General features: G+C 45.3%; 23 non-coding genes and 38 pseudogenes across 23 annotated transcripts; all 61 read right to left on the minus strand.

The window, feature by feature from the left end:
- Positions 1 to 61: 61 nt before the first annotated feature.
- On the minus strand, positions 62 to 180 carry LOC132880006 (5S ribosomal RNA; annotated as a pseudogene).
- Positions 181 to 302: 122 nt separating this feature from the next.
- On the minus strand, positions 303 to 421 carry LOC132879516 (5S ribosomal RNA). The gene has a single exon (XR_009653834.1). It is a non-coding gene; the product is annotated as a 5S ribosomal RNA (ribosomal RNA).
- A 112-nt stretch (positions 422 to 533) lies between these two features.
- Positions 534 to 652, minus strand: LOC132880445 (5S ribosomal RNA; annotated as a pseudogene).
- Positions 653 to 771: 119 nt separating this feature from the next.
- On the minus strand, positions 772 to 890 carry LOC132879151 (5S ribosomal RNA; annotated as a pseudogene).
- A 122-nt stretch (positions 891 to 1,012) lies between these two features.
- Positions 1,013 to 1,131, minus strand: LOC132879528 (5S ribosomal RNA). Its single transcript, XR_009653835.1, has one exon. It is a non-coding gene; the product is annotated as a 5S ribosomal RNA (ribosomal RNA).
- Positions 1,132 to 1,243: 112 nt separating this feature from the next.
- On the minus strand, positions 1,244 to 1,362 carry LOC132880446 (5S ribosomal RNA; annotated as a pseudogene).
- A 124-nt stretch (positions 1,363 to 1,486) lies between these two features.
- Positions 1,487 to 1,605, minus strand: LOC132879152 (5S ribosomal RNA; annotated as a pseudogene).
- A 122-nt stretch (positions 1,606 to 1,727) lies between these two features.
- On the minus strand, positions 1,728 to 1,846 carry LOC132879540 (5S ribosomal RNA). Its single transcript, XR_009653836.1, has one exon. It is a non-coding gene; the product is annotated as a 5S ribosomal RNA (ribosomal RNA).
- A 112-nt stretch (positions 1,847 to 1,958) lies between these two features.
- LOC132880448 (5S ribosomal RNA) lies at positions 1,959 to 2,077 on the minus strand (annotated as a pseudogene).
- Positions 2,078 to 2,226: 149 nt separating this feature from the next.
- LOC132876499 (5S ribosomal RNA) lies at positions 2,227 to 2,345 on the minus strand. The gene has a single exon (XR_009652214.1). It is a non-coding gene; the product is annotated as a 5S ribosomal RNA (ribosomal RNA).
- A 112-nt stretch (positions 2,346 to 2,457) lies between these two features.
- Positions 2,458 to 2,576, minus strand: LOC132878189 (5S ribosomal RNA; annotated as a pseudogene).
- A 112-nt stretch (positions 2,577 to 2,688) lies between these two features.
- LOC132880449 (5S ribosomal RNA) lies at positions 2,689 to 2,807 on the minus strand (annotated as a pseudogene).
- Positions 2,808 to 2,981: 174 nt separating this feature from the next.
- LOC132880450 (5S ribosomal RNA) lies at positions 2,982 to 3,100 on the minus strand (annotated as a pseudogene).
- A 139-nt stretch (positions 3,101 to 3,239) lies between these two features.
- On the minus strand, positions 3,240 to 3,358 carry LOC132880451 (5S ribosomal RNA; annotated as a pseudogene).
- Positions 3,359 to 3,477: 119 nt separating this feature from the next.
- On the minus strand, positions 3,478 to 3,596 carry LOC132879153 (5S ribosomal RNA; annotated as a pseudogene).
- A 122-nt stretch (positions 3,597 to 3,718) lies between these two features.
- LOC132879154 (5S ribosomal RNA) lies at positions 3,719 to 3,837 on the minus strand (annotated as a pseudogene).
- Positions 3,838 to 3,959: 122 nt separating this feature from the next.
- On the minus strand, positions 3,960 to 4,078 carry LOC132879553 (5S ribosomal RNA). Its single transcript, XR_009653838.1, has one exon. It is a non-coding gene; the product is annotated as a 5S ribosomal RNA (ribosomal RNA).
- Positions 4,079 to 4,190: 112 nt separating this feature from the next.
- Positions 4,191 to 4,309, minus strand: LOC132880452 (5S ribosomal RNA; annotated as a pseudogene).
- Positions 4,310 to 4,428: 119 nt separating this feature from the next.
- On the minus strand, positions 4,429 to 4,547 carry LOC132876762 (5S ribosomal RNA). The gene has a single exon (XR_009652467.1). It is a non-coding gene; the product is annotated as a 5S ribosomal RNA (ribosomal RNA).
- A 112-nt stretch (positions 4,548 to 4,659) lies between these two features.
- On the minus strand, positions 4,660 to 4,778 carry LOC132880453 (5S ribosomal RNA; annotated as a pseudogene).
- Positions 4,779 to 4,897: 119 nt separating this feature from the next.
- On the minus strand, positions 4,898 to 5,016 carry LOC132876763 (5S ribosomal RNA). The gene has a single exon (XR_009652468.1). It is a non-coding gene; the product is annotated as a 5S ribosomal RNA (ribosomal RNA).
- A 112-nt stretch (positions 5,017 to 5,128) lies between these two features.
- Positions 5,129 to 5,247, minus strand: LOC132880454 (5S ribosomal RNA; annotated as a pseudogene).
- A 114-nt stretch (positions 5,248 to 5,361) lies between these two features.
- Positions 5,362 to 5,480, minus strand: LOC132880007 (5S ribosomal RNA; annotated as a pseudogene).
- A 122-nt stretch (positions 5,481 to 5,602) lies between these two features.
- Positions 5,603 to 5,721, minus strand: LOC132879564 (5S ribosomal RNA). Its single transcript, XR_009653841.1, has one exon. It is a non-coding gene; the product is annotated as a 5S ribosomal RNA (ribosomal RNA).
- A 112-nt stretch (positions 5,722 to 5,833) lies between these two features.
- LOC132880455 (5S ribosomal RNA) lies at positions 5,834 to 5,952 on the minus strand (annotated as a pseudogene).
- A 119-nt stretch (positions 5,953 to 6,071) lies between these two features.
- On the minus strand, positions 6,072 to 6,190 carry LOC132879155 (5S ribosomal RNA; annotated as a pseudogene).
- Positions 6,191 to 6,312: 122 nt separating this feature from the next.
- Positions 6,313 to 6,431, minus strand: LOC132879575 (5S ribosomal RNA). Its single transcript, XR_009653844.1, has one exon. It is a non-coding gene; the product is annotated as a 5S ribosomal RNA (ribosomal RNA).
- Positions 6,432 to 6,543: 112 nt separating this feature from the next.
- LOC132880456 (5S ribosomal RNA) lies at positions 6,544 to 6,662 on the minus strand (annotated as a pseudogene).
- A 124-nt stretch (positions 6,663 to 6,786) lies between these two features.
- Positions 6,787 to 6,905, minus strand: LOC132879156 (5S ribosomal RNA; annotated as a pseudogene).
- A 122-nt stretch (positions 6,906 to 7,027) lies between these two features.
- Positions 7,028 to 7,146, minus strand: LOC132879587 (5S ribosomal RNA). Its single transcript, XR_009653847.1, has one exon. It is a non-coding gene; the product is annotated as a 5S ribosomal RNA (ribosomal RNA).
- A 112-nt stretch (positions 7,147 to 7,258) lies between these two features.
- Positions 7,259 to 7,377, minus strand: LOC132880457 (5S ribosomal RNA; annotated as a pseudogene).
- A 154-nt stretch (positions 7,378 to 7,531) lies between these two features.
- Positions 7,532 to 7,650, minus strand: LOC132879157 (5S ribosomal RNA; annotated as a pseudogene).
- Positions 7,651 to 7,772: 122 nt separating this feature from the next.
- LOC132879599 (5S ribosomal RNA) lies at positions 7,773 to 7,891 on the minus strand. The gene has a single exon (XR_009653849.1). It is a non-coding gene; the product is annotated as a 5S ribosomal RNA (ribosomal RNA).
- A 112-nt stretch (positions 7,892 to 8,003) lies between these two features.
- LOC132880459 (5S ribosomal RNA) lies at positions 8,004 to 8,122 on the minus strand (annotated as a pseudogene).
- Positions 8,123 to 8,241: 119 nt separating this feature from the next.
- LOC132879158 (5S ribosomal RNA) lies at positions 8,242 to 8,360 on the minus strand (annotated as a pseudogene).
- Positions 8,361 to 8,482: 122 nt separating this feature from the next.
- LOC132879611 (5S ribosomal RNA) lies at positions 8,483 to 8,601 on the minus strand. Its single transcript, XR_009653851.1, has one exon. It is a non-coding gene; the product is annotated as a 5S ribosomal RNA (ribosomal RNA).
- Positions 8,602 to 8,713: 112 nt separating this feature from the next.
- Positions 8,714 to 8,832, minus strand: LOC132880461 (5S ribosomal RNA; annotated as a pseudogene).
- Positions 8,833 to 8,956: 124 nt separating this feature from the next.
- Positions 8,957 to 9,075, minus strand: LOC132879624 (5S ribosomal RNA). The gene has a single exon (XR_009653853.1). It is a non-coding gene; the product is annotated as a 5S ribosomal RNA (ribosomal RNA).
- Positions 9,076 to 9,187: 112 nt separating this feature from the next.
- Positions 9,188 to 9,306, minus strand: LOC132879636 (5S ribosomal RNA). The gene has a single exon (XR_009653855.1). It is a non-coding gene; the product is annotated as a 5S ribosomal RNA (ribosomal RNA).
- A 112-nt stretch (positions 9,307 to 9,418) lies between these two features.
- On the minus strand, positions 9,419 to 9,537 carry LOC132880462 (5S ribosomal RNA; annotated as a pseudogene).
- Positions 9,538 to 9,661: 124 nt separating this feature from the next.
- Positions 9,662 to 9,780, minus strand: LOC132879649 (5S ribosomal RNA). Its single transcript, XR_009653857.1, has one exon. It is a non-coding gene; the product is annotated as a 5S ribosomal RNA (ribosomal RNA).
- Positions 9,781 to 9,892: 112 nt separating this feature from the next.
- LOC132879661 (5S ribosomal RNA) lies at positions 9,893 to 10,011 on the minus strand. Its single transcript, XR_009653859.1, has one exon. It is a non-coding gene; the product is annotated as a 5S ribosomal RNA (ribosomal RNA).
- A 112-nt stretch (positions 10,012 to 10,123) lies between these two features.
- On the minus strand, positions 10,124 to 10,242 carry LOC132880463 (5S ribosomal RNA; annotated as a pseudogene).
- Positions 10,243 to 10,361: 119 nt separating this feature from the next.
- LOC132879674 (5S ribosomal RNA) lies at positions 10,362 to 10,480 on the minus strand. Its single transcript, XR_009653862.1, has one exon. It is a non-coding gene; the product is annotated as a 5S ribosomal RNA (ribosomal RNA).
- Positions 10,481 to 10,592: 112 nt separating this feature from the next.
- On the minus strand, positions 10,593 to 10,711 carry LOC132880464 (5S ribosomal RNA; annotated as a pseudogene).
- A 124-nt stretch (positions 10,712 to 10,835) lies between these two features.
- Positions 10,836 to 10,954, minus strand: LOC132879160 (5S ribosomal RNA; annotated as a pseudogene).
- A 122-nt stretch (positions 10,955 to 11,076) lies between these two features.
- Positions 11,077 to 11,195, minus strand: LOC132879686 (5S ribosomal RNA). The gene has a single exon (XR_009653864.1). It is a non-coding gene; the product is annotated as a 5S ribosomal RNA (ribosomal RNA).
- A 112-nt stretch (positions 11,196 to 11,307) lies between these two features.
- On the minus strand, positions 11,308 to 11,426 carry LOC132880465 (5S ribosomal RNA; annotated as a pseudogene).
- Positions 11,427 to 11,550: 124 nt separating this feature from the next.
- LOC132879161 (5S ribosomal RNA) lies at positions 11,551 to 11,669 on the minus strand (annotated as a pseudogene).
- A 122-nt stretch (positions 11,670 to 11,791) lies between these two features.
- LOC132879697 (5S ribosomal RNA) lies at positions 11,792 to 11,910 on the minus strand. The gene has a single exon (XR_009653865.1). It is a non-coding gene; the product is annotated as a 5S ribosomal RNA (ribosomal RNA).
- A 112-nt stretch (positions 11,911 to 12,022) lies between these two features.
- Positions 12,023 to 12,141, minus strand: LOC132880466 (5S ribosomal RNA; annotated as a pseudogene).
- Positions 12,142 to 12,290: 149 nt separating this feature from the next.
- LOC132877787 (5S ribosomal RNA) lies at positions 12,291 to 12,409 on the minus strand. Its single transcript, XR_009653454.1, has one exon. It is a non-coding gene; the product is annotated as a 5S ribosomal RNA (ribosomal RNA).
- Positions 12,410 to 12,521: 112 nt separating this feature from the next.
- On the minus strand, positions 12,522 to 12,640 carry LOC132880467 (5S ribosomal RNA; annotated as a pseudogene).
- Positions 12,641 to 12,754: 114 nt separating this feature from the next.
- LOC132880008 (5S ribosomal RNA) lies at positions 12,755 to 12,873 on the minus strand (annotated as a pseudogene).
- A 122-nt stretch (positions 12,874 to 12,995) lies between these two features.
- LOC132879708 (5S ribosomal RNA) lies at positions 12,996 to 13,114 on the minus strand. Its single transcript, XR_009653866.1, has one exon. It is a non-coding gene; the product is annotated as a 5S ribosomal RNA (ribosomal RNA).
- Positions 13,115 to 13,226: 112 nt separating this feature from the next.
- LOC132880468 (5S ribosomal RNA) lies at positions 13,227 to 13,345 on the minus strand (annotated as a pseudogene).
- Positions 13,346 to 13,464: 119 nt separating this feature from the next.
- On the minus strand, positions 13,465 to 13,583 carry LOC132879162 (5S ribosomal RNA; annotated as a pseudogene).
- A 122-nt stretch (positions 13,584 to 13,705) lies between these two features.
- LOC132877975 (5S ribosomal RNA) lies at positions 13,706 to 13,824 on the minus strand. Its single transcript, XR_009653632.1, has one exon. It is a non-coding gene; the product is annotated as a 5S ribosomal RNA (ribosomal RNA).
- Positions 13,825 to 13,936: 112 nt separating this feature from the next.
- On the minus strand, positions 13,937 to 14,055 carry LOC132880469 (5S ribosomal RNA; annotated as a pseudogene).
- A 124-nt stretch (positions 14,056 to 14,179) lies between these two features.
- LOC132879163 (5S ribosomal RNA) lies at positions 14,180 to 14,298 on the minus strand (annotated as a pseudogene).
- A 122-nt stretch (positions 14,299 to 14,420) lies between these two features.
- Positions 14,421 to 14,539, minus strand: LOC132879719 (5S ribosomal RNA). The gene has a single exon (XR_009653867.1). It is a non-coding gene; the product is annotated as a 5S ribosomal RNA (ribosomal RNA).
- Positions 14,540 to 14,645: the final 106 nt, after the last annotated feature.

Genomic DNA, 14,645 nt, shown 5'->3' on the forward strand with positions numbered 1-14,645 from the left:
ATTCTTGCCTTGCGAGCAGAAGGAAAATTCAAACAGATTTCTGCAAGAAGACAAAATAAAATGCTTACAGTACCTGGTATTCCTAGGCAGTCTCCCACTCAAGTACTAACCAGGCAAAACTCTGTTTAGCTTCTGAAATCAGACGGGATCAGGCATTGTCAGAGTGGTTTGGCCGTGAGCAACAGTTTGCTGGAAATGTGCCGTTTTTCTTGCCTTGCCTTGCCTTGCGCCCAGAAGGAAAATTATTGCCTTGCGAGCAGAAGGAAAATTCAAACAGATTTCTGCAAGAAGACAAAATAAAATGCTTACAGTACCTGGTATTCCTAGGCAGTCTCCCACTCAAGTACTAACCAGGCCCAACTCTGTTTAGCTTCTGAGATCAGACGGGATCAGGCGTTGTCAGAGTGGTTTGGCCGTAAGCAACAGCTTGTTGGAAATGTGCCGTTTTTCTTGCCTTGCGATCAGAAGGAAAATTCTTGCCTTGCGACCAGAAGGAAAATTCAAACAGATTTCTGCAAGAAGACAAAATAAAATGCTTACAGTACCTGGTATTCCTAGGCAGTCTCACACTCAAGTACTAACCAGGCCCAACTCTGTTTAGCTTCTCAGATCAGACAGGATCAGGCATTGTCAGAGTGGTTTGGACGTAAACAACAGTCTGGAAATGTGTGCCTTGCCTTGCCTTGCCTTGCCTTGCGCCCAGAAGGAAAATTCTTGCCTTGCGAGCAGAAGGAAAATTCAAACAGATTTCTGCAAGAAGACAAAATAAAATGCTTACAGTACCTGGTATTCCTAGGCAGTCTCCCACTCAAGTACTAACCAGGCCCAACTCTGTTTAGCTTCTGAAATCAGACGGGATCAGGCATTGTCAGAGTGGTTTGGCCGTGAGCAACAGTTTGCTGGAAATGTGCCGTTTTTCTTGCCTTGCCTTGCCTTGCACCCAGAAGGAAAATTATTGCCTTGCGAGCAGAAGGAAAATTCAAACAGATTTCTGCAAGAAGACAAAATAAAATGCTTACAGTACCTGGTATTCCTAGGCAGTCTCCCACTCAAGTACTAACCAGGCCCAACTCTGTTTAGCTTCTGAGATCAGACGGGATCAGGCGTTGTCAGAGTGGTTTGGCCGTAAGCAACAGCTTGTTGGAAATGTGCCGTTTTTCTTGCCTTGCGATCAGAAGGAAAATTCTTGCCTTGCGACCAGAAGGAAAATTCAAACAGATTTCTGCAAGAAGACAAAATAAAATGCTTACAGTACCTGGTATTCCTAGGCAGTCTCACACTCAAGTACTAACCAGGCCCAACTCTGTTTAGCTTCTCAGATCAGACAGGATCAGGCATTGTCAGAGTGGTTTGGACGTAAACAACAGTCTGGAAATGTGTGCCTTGCCTTGCCTTGCCTTGCCTTGCCTTGCGCCCAGAAGGAAAATTCTTGCCTTGCGAGCAGAAGGAAAATTCAAACAGATTTCTGCAAGAAGACAAAATAAAATGCTTACAGTACCTGGTATTCCTAGGCAGTCTCCCACTCAAGTACTAACCAGGCCCAACTCTGTTTAGCTTCTGAAATCAGACGGGATCAGGCATTGTCAGAGTGGTTTGGCCGTGAGCAACAGTTTGCTGGAAATGTGCCGTTTTTCTTGCCTTGCCTTGCCTTGCGCCCAGAAGGAAAATTATTGCCTTGCTAGCAGAAGGAAAATTCAAACAGATTTCTGCAAGAAGACAAAATAAAATGCTTACAGTACCTGGTATTCCTAGGCAGTCTCCCACTCAAGTACTAACCAGGCCCAACTCTGTTTAGCTTCTGAGATCAGACGGGATCAGGCGTTGTCAGAGTGGTTTGGCCGTAAGCAATAGCTTGTTGGAAATGTGCCGTTTTTCTTGCCTTGCGATCAGAAGGAAAATTCTTGCCTTGCGACCAGAAGGAAAATTCAAACAGATTTCTGCAAGAAGACAAAATAAAATGCTTACAGTACCTGGTATTCCTAGGCAGTCTCACACTCAAGTACTAACCAGGCCCAACTCTGTTTAGCTTCTCAGATCAGACAGGATCAGGCATTGTCAGAGTGGTTTGGACGTAAACAACAGTCTGGAAATGTGTGCCTTGCCTTGCCTTGCCTTGCCTTGCCTTGCCTTGCCTTGCCTTGCCTTGCCTTGCTCCCAGAAGGAAAATTCTTGCCTTGCGAGCAGAAGGAAAATTCAAACAGATTTCTGCAAGAAGACAAAATAAAATGCTTACAGTACCTGGTATTCCTAGGCAGTCTCCCACCCAAGTACTAACCAGGCCCAACTCTGTTTAGCTTCTGAGATCAGACGGGATCAGGCGTTGTCAGAGTGGTTTGGCCGTAAGCAATAGCTTGTTGGAAATGTGCCGTTTTTCTTGCCTTGCGATCAGAAGGAAAATTCTTGCCTTGCGACCAGAAGGAAAATTCAAACAGATTTCTGCAAGAAGACAAAATAAAATGCTTACAGTACCTGGTATTCCTAGGCAGTCTCACACTCAAGTACTAACCAGGCCCAACTCTGTTTAGCTTCTGAGATCAGACGGGATCAGGCGTTGTCAGAGTGGTTTGGCCGTAAGCAACAGCTTGTTGGAAATGTGCCGTTTTTCTTGCCTTGCGATCAGAAGGAAAATTCTTGCCTTGCGACCAGATGGAAAATTCAAACAGATTTCTGCAAGAAGACAAAATAAAATGCTTACAGTACCTGGTATTCCTAGGCAGTCTCACACTCAAGTACTAACCAGGCCCAACTCTGTTTAGCTTCTCAGATCAGACAGGATCAGGCATTGTCAGAGTGGTTTGGACGTAAACAACAGTCTGGAAATGTGTGCCTTGCCTTGCCTTGCCTTGCCTTGCCTTGCCTTGCCATGCCTTGCCTTGCCTTGCCTTGCCTTGCCTTGCCTTGCCTTGCTCCCAGAAGGAAAATTCTTGCCTTGCGAGCAGAAGGAAAATTCAAACAGATTTCTGCAAGAAGACAAAATAAAATGCTTACAGTACCTGGTATTCCTAGGCAGTCTCACACTCAAGTACTAACCAGGCCCAACTCTGTTTAGCTTCTCAGATCAGACAGGATCAGGCATTGTCAGAGTGGTTTGGACGTAAACAACAGTCTGGAAATGTGTGCCTTGCCTTGCCTTGCCTTGCCTTGCCTTGCCTTGCCTTGCCTTGCTCCCAGAAGGAAAATTCTTGCCTTGCGAGCAGAAGGAAAATTCAAACAGATTTCTGCAAGAAGACAAAATAAAATGCTTACAGTACCTGGTATTCCTAGGCAGTCTCACACTCAAGTACTAACCAGGCCCAACTCTGTTTAGCTTCTCAGATCAGACAGGATCAGGCATTGTCAGAGTGGTTTGGACGTAAACAGCAGTCTGGAAATGTGTGCCTTGCCTTGCCTTGCCTTGCCTTGCGCCCAGAAGGAAAATTCTTGCCTTGCGAGCAGAAGGAAAATTCAAACAGATTTCTGCAAGAAGACAAAATAAAATGCTTACAGTACCTGGTATTCCTAGGCAGTCTCCCACTCAAGTACTAACCAGGCCCAACTCTGTTTAGCTTCTGAAATCAGACGGGATCAGGCATTGTCAGAGTGGTTTGGCCGTGAGCAACAGTTTGCTGGAAATGTGCCGTTTTTCTTGCCTTGCCTTGCCTTGCGCCCAGAAGGAAAATTCTTGCCTTGCGAGCAGAAGGAAAATTCAAACAGATTTCTGCAAGAAGACAAAATAAAATGCTTACAGTACCTGGTATTCCTAGGCAGTCTCCCACTCAAGTACTAACCAGGCCCAACTCTGTTTAGCTTCTGAAATCAGACGGGATCAGGCATTGTCAGAGTGGTTTGGCCGTGAGCAACAGTTTGCTGGAAATGTGCCGTTTTTCTTGCCTTGCCTTGCCTTGCGCCCAGAAGGAAAATTATTGCCTTGCTAGCAGAAGGAAAATTCAAACAGATTTCTGCAAGAAGACAAAATAAAATGCTTACAGTACCTGGTATTCCTAGGCAGTCTCCCACTCAAGTACTAACCAGGCCCAACTCTGTTTAGCTTCTGAGATCAGACGGGATCAGGCGTTGTCAGAGTGGTTTGGCCGTAAGCAATAGCTTGTTGGAAATGTGCCGTTTTTCTTGCCTTGCGATCAGAAGGAAAATTCTTGCCTTGCGACCAGAAGGAAAATTCAAACAGATTTCTGCAAGAAGACAAAATAAAATGCTTACAGTACCTGGTATTCCTAGGCAGTCTCACACTCAAGTACTAACCAGGCCCAACTCTGTTTAGCTTCTCAGATCAGACAGGATCAGGCATTGTCAGAGTGGTTTGGACGTAAACAACAGTCTGGAAATGTGTGCCTTGCCTTGCCTTGCCTTGCCTTGCGCCCAGAAGGAAAATTCTTGCCTTGCGAGCAGAAGGAAAATTCAAACAGATTTCTGCAAGAAGACAAAATAAAATGCTTACAGTACCTGGTATTCCTAGGCAGTCTCCCACTCAAGTACTAACCAGGCCCAACTCTGTTTAGCTTCTGAGATCAGACGGGATCAGGCGTTCTCAGAGTGGTTTGGCCGTAAGCAACAGCTTGTTGGAAATGTGCCGTTTTTCTTGCCTTGCGATCAGAAGGAAAATTCTTGCCTTGCGACCAGAAGGAAAATTCAAACAGATTTCTGCAAGAAGACAAAATAAAATGCTTACAGTACCTGGTATTCCTAGGCAGTCTCACACTCAAGTACTAACCAGGCCCAACTCTGTTTAGCTTCTCAGATCAGACAGGATCAGGCATTGTCAGAGTGGTTTGGACGTAAACAACAGTCTGGAAATGTGTGCCTTGCCTTGCCTTGCCTTGCCTTGCGCCCAGAAGGAAAATTCTTGCCTTGCGAGCAGAAGGAAAATTCAAACAGATTTCTGCAAGAAGACAAAATAAAATGCTTACAGTACCTGGTATTCCTAGGCAGTCTCCCACTCAAGTACTAACCAGGCCCAACTCTGTTTAGCTTCTGAGATCAGACGGGATCAGGCGTTCTCAGAGTGGTTTGGCCGTAAGCAACAGCTTGTTGGAAATGTGCCGTTTTTCTTGCCTTGCGATCAGAAGGAAAATTCTTGCCTTGCGACCAGAAGGAAAATTCAAACAGATTTCTGCAAGAAGACAAAATAAAATGCTTACAGTACCTGGTATTCCTAGGCAGTCTCACACTCAAGTACTAACCAGGCCCAACTCTGTTTAGCTTCTCAGATCAGACAGGATCAGGCATTGTCAGAGTGGTTTGGACGTAAACAACAGTCTGGAAATGTGTGCCTTGCCTTGCCTTGCCTTGCGCCCAGAAGGAAAATTCTTGCCTTGCGAGCAGAAGGAAAATTCAAACAGATTTCTGCAAGAAGACAAAATAAAATGCTTACAGTACCTGGTATTCCTAGGCAGTCTCCCACTCAAGTACTAACCAGGCAAAACTCTGTTTAGCTTCTGAAATCAGACGGGATCAGGCATTGTCAGAGTGGTTTGGCCGTGAGCAACAGTTTGCTGGAAATGTGCCGTTTTTCTTGCCTTGCCTTGCCTTGCGCCCAGAAGGAAAATTATTGCCTTGCGAGCAGAAGGAAAATTCAAACAGATTTCTGCAAGAAGACAAAATAAAATGCTTACAGTACCTGGTATTCCTAGGCAGTCTCCCACTCAAGTACTAACCAGGCCCAACTCTGTTTAGCTTCTGAGATCAGACGGGATCAGGCGTTGTCAGAGTGGTTTGGCCGTAAGCAACAGCTTGTTGGAAATGTGCCGTTTTTCTTGCCTTGCGATCAGAAGGAAAATTCTTGCCTTGCGACCAGAAGGAAAATTCAAACAGATTTCTGCAAGAAGACAAAATAAAATGCTTACAGTACCTGGTATTCCTAGGCAGTCTCACACTCAAGTACTAACCAGGCCCAACTCTGTTTAGCTTCTCAGATCAGACAGGATCAGGCATTGTCAGAGTGGTTTGGACGTAAACAACAGTCTGGAAATGTGTGCCTTGCCTTGCCTTGCCTTGCCTTGCGCCCAGAAGGAAAATTCTTGCCTTGCGAGCAGAAGGAAAATTCAAACAGATTTCTGCAAGAAGACAAAATAAAATGCTTACAGTACCTGGTATTCCTAGGCAGTCTCCCACTCAAGTACTAACCAGGCCCAACTCTGTTTAGCTTCTGAAATCAGACGGGATCAGGCATTGTCAGAGTGGTTTGGCCGTGAGCAACAGTTTGCTGGAAATGTGCCGTTTTTCTTGCCTTGCCTTGCCTTGCACCCAGAAGGAAAATTATTGCCTTGCGAGCAGAAGGAAAATTCAAACAGATTTCTGCAAGAAGACAAAATAAAATGCTTACAGTACCTGGTATTCCTAGGCAGTCTCCCACTCAAGTACTAACCAGGCCCAACTCTGTTTAGCTTCTGAGATCAGACGGGATCAGGCGTTGTCAGAGTGGTTTGGCCGTAAGCAACAGCTTGTTGGAAATGTGCCGTTTTTCTTGCCTTGCGATCAGAAGGAAAATTCTTGCCTTGCGACCAGAAGGAAAATTCAAACAGATTTCTGCAAGAAGACAAAATAAAATGCTTACAGTACCTGGTATTCCTAGGCAGTCTCACACTCAAGTACTAACCAGGCCCAACTCTGTTTAGCTTCTCAGATCAGACAGGATCAGGCATTGTCAGAGTGGTTTGGACGTAAACAACAGTCTGGAAATGTGTGCCTTGCCTTGCCTTGCCTTGCCTTGCCTTGCGCCCAGAAGGAAAATTCTTGCCTTGCGAGCAGAAGGAAAATTCAAACAGATTTCTGCAAGAAGACAAAATAAAATGCTTACAGTACCTGGTATTCCTAGGCAGTCTCCCACTCAAGTACTAACCAGGCCCAACTCTGTTTAGCTTCTGAAATCAGACGGGATCAGGCATTGTCAGAGTGGTTTGGCCGTGAGCAACAGTTTGCTGGAAATGTGCCGTTTTTCTTGCCTTGCCTTGCCTTGCGCCCAGAAGGAAAATTATTGCCTTGCTAGCAGAAGGAAAATTCAAACAGATTTCTGCAAGAAGACAAAATAAAATGCTTACAGTACCTGGTATTCCTAGGCAGTCTCCCACTCAAGTACTAACCAGGCCCAACTCTGTTTAGCTTCTGAGATCAGACGGGATCAGGCGTTGTCAGAGTGGTTTGGCCGTAAGCAACAGCTTGTTGGAAATGTGCCGTTTTTCTTGCCTTGCGATCAGAAGGAAAATTCTTGCCTTGCGACCAGAAGGAAAATTCAAACAGATTTCTGCAAGAAGACAAAATAAAATGCTTACAGTACCTGGTATTCCTAGGCAGTCTCACACTCAAGTACTAACCAGGCCCAACTCTGTTTAGCTTCTCAGATCAGACAGGATCAGGCATTGTCAGAGTGGTTTGGACGTAAACAACAGTCTGGAAATGTGTGCCTTGCCTTGCCTTGCCTTGCCTTGCCTTGCCTTGCCTTGCCTTGCCTTGCCTTGCCTTGCGCCCAGAAGGAAAATTCTTGCCTTGCGAGCAGAAGGAAAATTCAAACAGATTTCTGCAAGAAGACAAAATAAAATGCTTACAGTACCTGGTATTCCTAGGCAGTCTCCCACTCAAGTACTAACCAGGCCCAACTCTGTTTAGCTTCTGAAATCAGACGGGATCAGGCATTGTCAGAGTGGTTTGGCCGTGAGCAACAGTTTGCTGGAAATGTGCCGTTTTTCTTGCCTTGCCTTGCCTTGCGCCCAGAAGGAAAATTCTTGCCTTGCGAGCAGAAGGAAAATTCAAACAGATTTCTGCAAGAAGACAAAATAAAATGCTTACAGTACCTGGTATTCCTAGGCAGTCTCCCACTCAAGTACTAACCAGGCCCAACTCTGTTTAGCTTCTGAGATCAGACGGGATCAGGCGTTGTCAGAGTGGTTTGGCCGTAAGCAACAGCTTGTTGGAAATGTGCCGTTTTTCTTGCCTTGCGATCAGAAGGAAAATTCTTGCCTTGCGACCAGAAGGAAAATTCAAACAGATTTCTGCAAGAAGACAAAATAAAATGCTTACAGTACCTGGTATTCCTAGGCAGTCTCACACTCAAGTACTAACCAGGCCCAACTCTGTTTAGCTTCTCAGATCAGACAGGATCAGGCATTGTCAGAGTGGTTTGGACGTAAACAGCAGTCTGGAAATGTGTGCCTTGCCTTGCCTTGCCTTGCCTTGCGCCCAGAAGGAAAATTCTTGCCTTGCGAGCAGAAGGAAAATTCAAACAGATTTCTGCAAGAAGACAAAATAAAATGCTTACAGTACCTGGTATTCCTAGGCAGTCTCCCACTCAAGTACTAACCAGGCCCAACTCTGTTTAGCTTCTGAAATCAGACGGGATCAGGCATTGTCAGAGTGGTTTGGCCGTGAGCAACAGTTTGCTGGAAATGTGCCGTTTTTCTTGCCTTGCCTTGCCTTGCGCCCAGAAGGAAAATTCTTGCCTTGCGAGCAGAAGGAAAATTCAAACAGATTTCTGCAAGAAGACAAAATAAAATGCTTACAGTACCTGGTATTCCTAGGCAGTCTCCCACTCAAGTACTAACCAGGCCCAACTCTGTTTAGCTTCTGAGATCAGACGGGATCAGGCGTTGTCAGAGTGGTTTGGCCGTAAGCAACAGCTTGTTGGAAATGTGCCGTTTTTCTTGCCTTGCGATCAGAAGGAAAATTCTTGCCTTGCGACCAGAAGGAAAATTCAAACAGATTTCTGCAAGAAGACAAAATAAAATGCTTACAGTACCTGGTATTCCTAGGCAGTCTCACACTCAAGTACTAACCAGGCCCAACTCTGTTTAGCTTCTCAGATCAGACAGGATCAGGCATTGTCAGAGTGGTTTGGACGTAAACAACAGTCTGGAAATGTGTGCCTTGCCTTGCCTTGCCTTGCCTTGCCTTGCGCCCAGAAGGAAAATTCTTGCCTTGCGAGCAGAAGGAAAATTCAAACAGATTTCTGCAAGAAGACAAAATAAAATGCTTACAGTACCTGGTATTCCTAGGCAGTCTCCCACTCAAGTACTAACCAGGCCCAACTCTGTTTAGCTTCTGAGATCAGACGGGATCAGGCGTTGTCAGAGTGGTTTGGCCGTAAGCAACAGCTTGTTGGAAATGTGCCGTTTTTCTTGCCTTGCGATCAGAAGGAAAATTCTTGCCTTGCGAGCAGAAGGAAAATTCAAACAGATTTCTGCAAGAAGACAAAATAAAATGCTTACAGTACCTGGTATTCCTAGGCAGTCTCCCACTCAAGTACTAACCAGGCCCAACTCTGTTTAGCTTCTGAGATCAGACGGGATCAGGCGTTGTCAGAGTGGTTTGGCCGTAAGCAACAGCTTGTTGGAAATGTGCCGTTTTTCTTGCCTTGCGATCAGAAGGAAAATTCTTGCCTTGCGACCAGAAGGAAAATTCAAACAGATTTCTGCAAGAAGACAAAATAAAATGCTTACAGTACCTGGTATTCCTAGGCAGTCTCACACTCAAGTACTAACCAGGCCCAACTCTGTTTAGCTTCTCAGATCAGACAGGATCAGGCATTGTCAGAGTGGTTTGGACGTAAACAACAGTCTGGAAATGTGTGCCTTGCCTTGCCTTGCCTTGCCTTGCCTTGCGCCCAGAAGGAAAATTCTTGCCTTGCGAGCAGAAGGAAAATTCAAACAGATTTCTGCAAGAAGACAAAATAAAATGCTTACAGTACCTGGTATTCCTAGGCAGTCTCCCACTCAAGTACTAACCAGGCCCAACTCTGTTTAGCTTCTGAGATCAGACGGGATCAGGCGTTGTCAGAGTGGTTTGGCCGTAAGCAACAGCTTGTTGGAAATGTGCCGTTTTTCTTGCCTTGCGATCAGAAGGAAAATTCTTGCCTTGCGACCAGAAGGAAAATTCAAACAGATTTCTGCAAGAAGACAAAATAAAATGCTTACAGTACCTGGTATTCCTAGGCAGTCTCCCACTCAAGTACTAACCAGGCCCAACTCTGTTTAGCTTCTGAGATCAGACGGGATCAGGCGTTGTCAGAGTGGTTTGGCCGTAAGCAACAGCTTGTTGGAAATGTGCCGTTTTTCTTGCCTTGCGATCAGAAGGAAAATTCTTGCCTTGCGACCAGAAGGAAAATTCAAACAGATTTCTGCAAGAAGACAAAATAAAATGCTTACAGTACCTGGTATTCCTAGGCAGTCTCACACTCAAGTACTAACCAGGCCCAACTCTGTTTAGCTTCTCAGATCAGACAGGATCAGGCATTGTCAGAGTGGTTTGGACGTAAACAACAGTCTGGAAATGTGTGCCTTGCCTTGCCTTGCCTTGCCTTGCGCCCAGAAGGAAAATTCTTGCCTTGCGAGCAGAAGGAAAATTCAAACAGATTTCTGCAAGAAGACAAAATAAAATGCTTACAGTACCTGGTATTCCTAGGCAGTCTCCCACTCAAGTACTAACCAGGCCCAACTCTGTTTAGCTTCTGAGATCAGACGGGATCAGGCGTTGTCAGAGTGGTTTGGCCGTAAGCAACAGCTTGTTGGAAATGTGCCGTTTTTCTTGCCTTGCGATCAGAAGGAAAATTCTTGCCTTGCGACCAGAAGGAAAATTCAAACAGATTTCTGCAAGAAGACAAAATAAAATGCTTACAGTACCTGGTATTCCTAGGCAGTCTCACACTCAAGTACTAACCAGGCCCAACTCTGTTTAGCTTCTCAGATCAGACAGGATCAGGCATTGTCAGAGTGGTTTGGACGTAAACAACAGTCTGGAAATGTGTGCCTTGCCTTGCCTTGCCTTGCCTTGCCTTGCGCCCAGAAGGAAAATTCTTGCCTTGCGAGCAGAAGGAAAATTCAAACAGATTTCTGCAAGAAGACAAAATAAAATGCTTACAGTACCTGGTATTCCTAGGCAGTCTCCCACTCAAGTACTAACCAGGCCCAACTCTGTTTAGCTTCTGAAATCAGACGGGATCAGGCATTGTCAGAGTGGTTTGGCCGTGAGCAACAGTTTGCTGGAAATGTGCCGTTTTTCTTGCCTTGCCTTGCCTTGCACCCAGAAGGAAAATTATTGCCTTGCGAGCAGAAGGAAAATTCAAACAGATTTCTGCAAGAAGACAAAATAAAATGCTTACAGTACCTGGTATTCCTAGGCAGTCTCCCACTCAAGTACTAACCAGGCCCAACTCTGTTTAGCTTCTGAGATCAGACGGGATCAGGCGTTGTCAGAGTGGTTTGGCCGTAAGCAACAGCTTGTTGGAAATGTGCCGTTTTTCTTGCCTTGCGATCAGAAGGAAAATTCTTGCCTTGCGACCAGAAGGAAAATTCAAACAGATTTCTGCAAGAAGACAAAATAAAATGCTTACAGTACCTGGTATTCCTAGGCAGTCTCACACTCAAGTACTAACCAGGCCCAACTCTGTTTAGCTTCTCAGATCAGACAGGATCAGGCATTGTCAGAGTGGTTTGGACGTAAACAACAGTCTGGAAATGTGTGCCTTGCCTTGCCTTGCCTTGCCTTGCCTTGCGCCCAGAAGGAAAATTCTTGCCTTGCGAGCAGAAGGAAAATTCAAACAGATTTCTGCAAGAAGACAAAATAAAATGCTTACAGTACCTGGTATTCCTAGGCAGTCTCCCACTCAAGTACTAACCAGGCCCAACTCTGTTTAGCTTCTGAAATCAGACGGGATCAGGCATTGTCAGAGTGGTTTGGCCGTGAGCAACAGTTTGCTGGAAATGTGCCGTTTTTCTTGCCTTGCCTTGCCTTGCGCCCAGAAGGAAAATTATTGCCTTGCTAGCAGAAGGAAAATTCAAACAGATTTCTGCAAGAAGACAAAATAAAATGCTTACAGTACCTGGTATTCCTAGGCAGTCTCCCACTCAAGTACTAACCAGGCCCAACTCTGTTTAGCTTCTGAGATCAGACGGGATCAGGCGTTGTCAGAGTGGTTTGGCCGTAAGCAATAGCTTGTTGGAAATGTGCCGTTTTTCTTGCCTTGCGATCAGAAGGAAAATTCTTGCCTTGCGACCAGAAGGAAAATTCAAACAGATTTCTGCAAGAAGACAAAATAAAATGCTTACAGTACCTGGTATTCCTAGGCAGTCTCACACTCAAGTACTAACCAGGCCCAACTCTGTTTAGCTTCTCAGATCAGACAGGATCAGGCATTGTCAGAGTGGTTTGGACGTAAACAACAGTCTGGAAATGTGTGCCTTGCCTTGCCTTGCCTTGCCTTGCCTTGCCTTGCCTTGCCTTGCCTTGCCTTGCGCCCAGAAGGAAAATTATTGCCTTGCGAGCAGAAGGAAAATTCAAACAGATTTCTGCAAGAAGACAAAATAAAATGCTTACAGTACCTGGTATTCCTAGGCAGTCTCCCACTCAAGTACTAACCAGGCCCAACTCTGTTTAGCTTCTGAGATCAGACGGGATCAGGCGTTGTCAGAGTGGTTTGTCCGTAAGCAACAGCTTGTTGGAAATGTGCCGTTTTTCTTGCCTTGCGATCAGAAGGAAAATTCTTGCCTTGCGACCAGAAGGAAAATTCAAACAGATTTCTGCAAGAAGACAAAATAAAATGCTTACAGTACCTGGTATTCCTAGGCAGTCTCACACTCAAGTACTAACCAGGCCCAACTCTGTTTAGCTTCTCAGATCAGACAGGATCAGGCATTGTCAGAGTGGTTTGGACGTAAACAACAGTCTGGAAATGTGTGCCTTGCCTTGCCTTGCCTTGCGCCCAGAAGGAAAATTCTTGCCTTGCGAGCAGAAGGAAAATTCAAACAGATTTCTGCAAGAAGACAAAATAAAATGCTTACAGTACCTGGTATTCCTAGGCAGTCTCCCACTCAAGTACTAACCAGGCAAAACTCTGTTTAGCTTCTGAAATCAGACGGGATCAGGCATTGTCAGAGTGGTTTGGCCGTGAGCAACAGTTTGCTGGAAATGTGCCGTTTTTCTTGCCTTGCCTTGCCTTGCGCCCAGAAGGAAAATTATTGCCTTGCGAGCAGAAGGAAAATTCAAACAGATTTCTGCAAGAAGACAAAATAAAATGCTTACAGTACCTGGTATTCCTAGGCAGTCTCCCACTCAAGTACTAACCAGGCCCAACTCTGTTTAGCTTCTGAGATCAGACGGGATCAGGCGTTGTCAGAGTGGTTTGGCCGTAAGCAACAGCTTGTTGGAAATGTGCCGTTTTTCTTGCCTTGCGATCAGAAGGAAAATTCTTGCCTTGCGACCAGAAGGAAAATTCAAACAGATTTCTGCAAGAAGACAAAATAAAATGCTTACAGTACCTGGTATTCCTAGGCAGTCTCACACTCAAGTACTAACCAGGCCCAACTCTGTTTAGCTTCTCAGATCAGACAGGATCAGGCATTGTCAGAGTGGTTTGGACGTAAACAACAGTCTGGAAATGTGTGCCTTGCCTTGCCTTGCCTTGCCTTGCGCCCAGAAGGAAAATTCTTGCCTTGCGAGCAGAAGGAAAATTCAAACAGATTTCTGCAAGAAGACAAAATAAAATGCTTACAGTACCTGGTATTCCTAGGCAGTCTCCCACTCAAGTACTAACCAGGCCCAACTCTGTTTAGCTTCTGAAATCAGACGGGATCAGGCATTGTCAGAGTGGTTTGGCCGTGAGCAACAGTTTGCTGGAAATGTGCCGTTTTTCTTGCCTTGCCTTGCCTTGCACCCAGAAGGAAAATTATTGCCTTGCGAGCAGAAGGAAAATTCAAACAGATTTCTGCAAGAAGACAAAATAAAATGCTTACAGTACCTGGTATTCCTAGGCAGTCTCCCACTCAAGTACTAACCAGGCCCAACTCTGTTTAGCTTCTGAGATCAGACGGGATCTGGCGTTGTCAGAGTGGTTTGGCCGTAAGCAACAGCTTGTTGGAAATGTGCCGTTTTTCTTGCCTTGCGATCAGAAGGAAAATTCTTGCCTTGCGACCAGAAGGAAAATTCAAACAGATTTCTGCAAGAAGACAAAATAAAATGCTTACAGTACCTGGTATTCCTAGGCAGTCTCACACTCAAGTACTAACCAGGCCCAACTCTGTTTAGCTTCTCAGATCAGACAGGATCAGGCATTGTCAGAGTGGTTTGGACGTAAACAACAGTCTGGAAATGTGTGCCTTGCCTTGCCTTGCCTTGCCTTGCCTTGCGCCCAGAAGGAAAATTCTTGCCTTGCGAGCAGAAGGAAAATTCAAACAGATTTCTGCAAGAAGACAAAATAAAATGCTTACAGTACCTGGTATTCCTAGGCAGTCTCCCACTCAAGTACTAACCAGGCCCAACTCTGTTTAGCTTCTGAAATCAGACGGGATCAGGCATTGTCAGAGTGGTTTGGCCGTGAGCAACAGTTTGCTGGAAATGTGCCGTTTTTCTTGCCTTGCCTTGCCTTGCGCCCAGAAGGAAAATTATTGCCTTGCTAGCAGAAGGAAAATTCAAACAGATTTCTGCAAGAAGACAAAATAAAATGCTTACAGTACCTGGTATTCCTAGGCAGTCTCCCACTCAAGTACTAACCAGGCCCAACTCTGTTTAGCTTCTGAGATCAGACGGGATCAGGCGTTGTCAGAGTGGTTTGGCCGTAAGCAACAGCTTGTTGGAAATGTGCCGTTTTTCTTGCCTTGCGATCAGAAGGAAAATTCTTGCCTTGCGACCAGAAGGAAAATTCAAACAGATTTCTGCAAGAAGACAAA

Source organism: Neoarius graeffei (assembly GCF_027579695.1).
Source record: "Neoarius graeffei isolate fNeoGra1 chromosome 18 unlocalized genomic scaffold, fNeoGra1.pri SUPER_18_unloc_1, whole genome shotgun sequence".
NCBI classification, from domain to species: domain Eukaryota; kingdom Metazoa; phylum Chordata; class Actinopteri; order Siluriformes; family Ariidae; genus Neoarius; species Neoarius graeffei.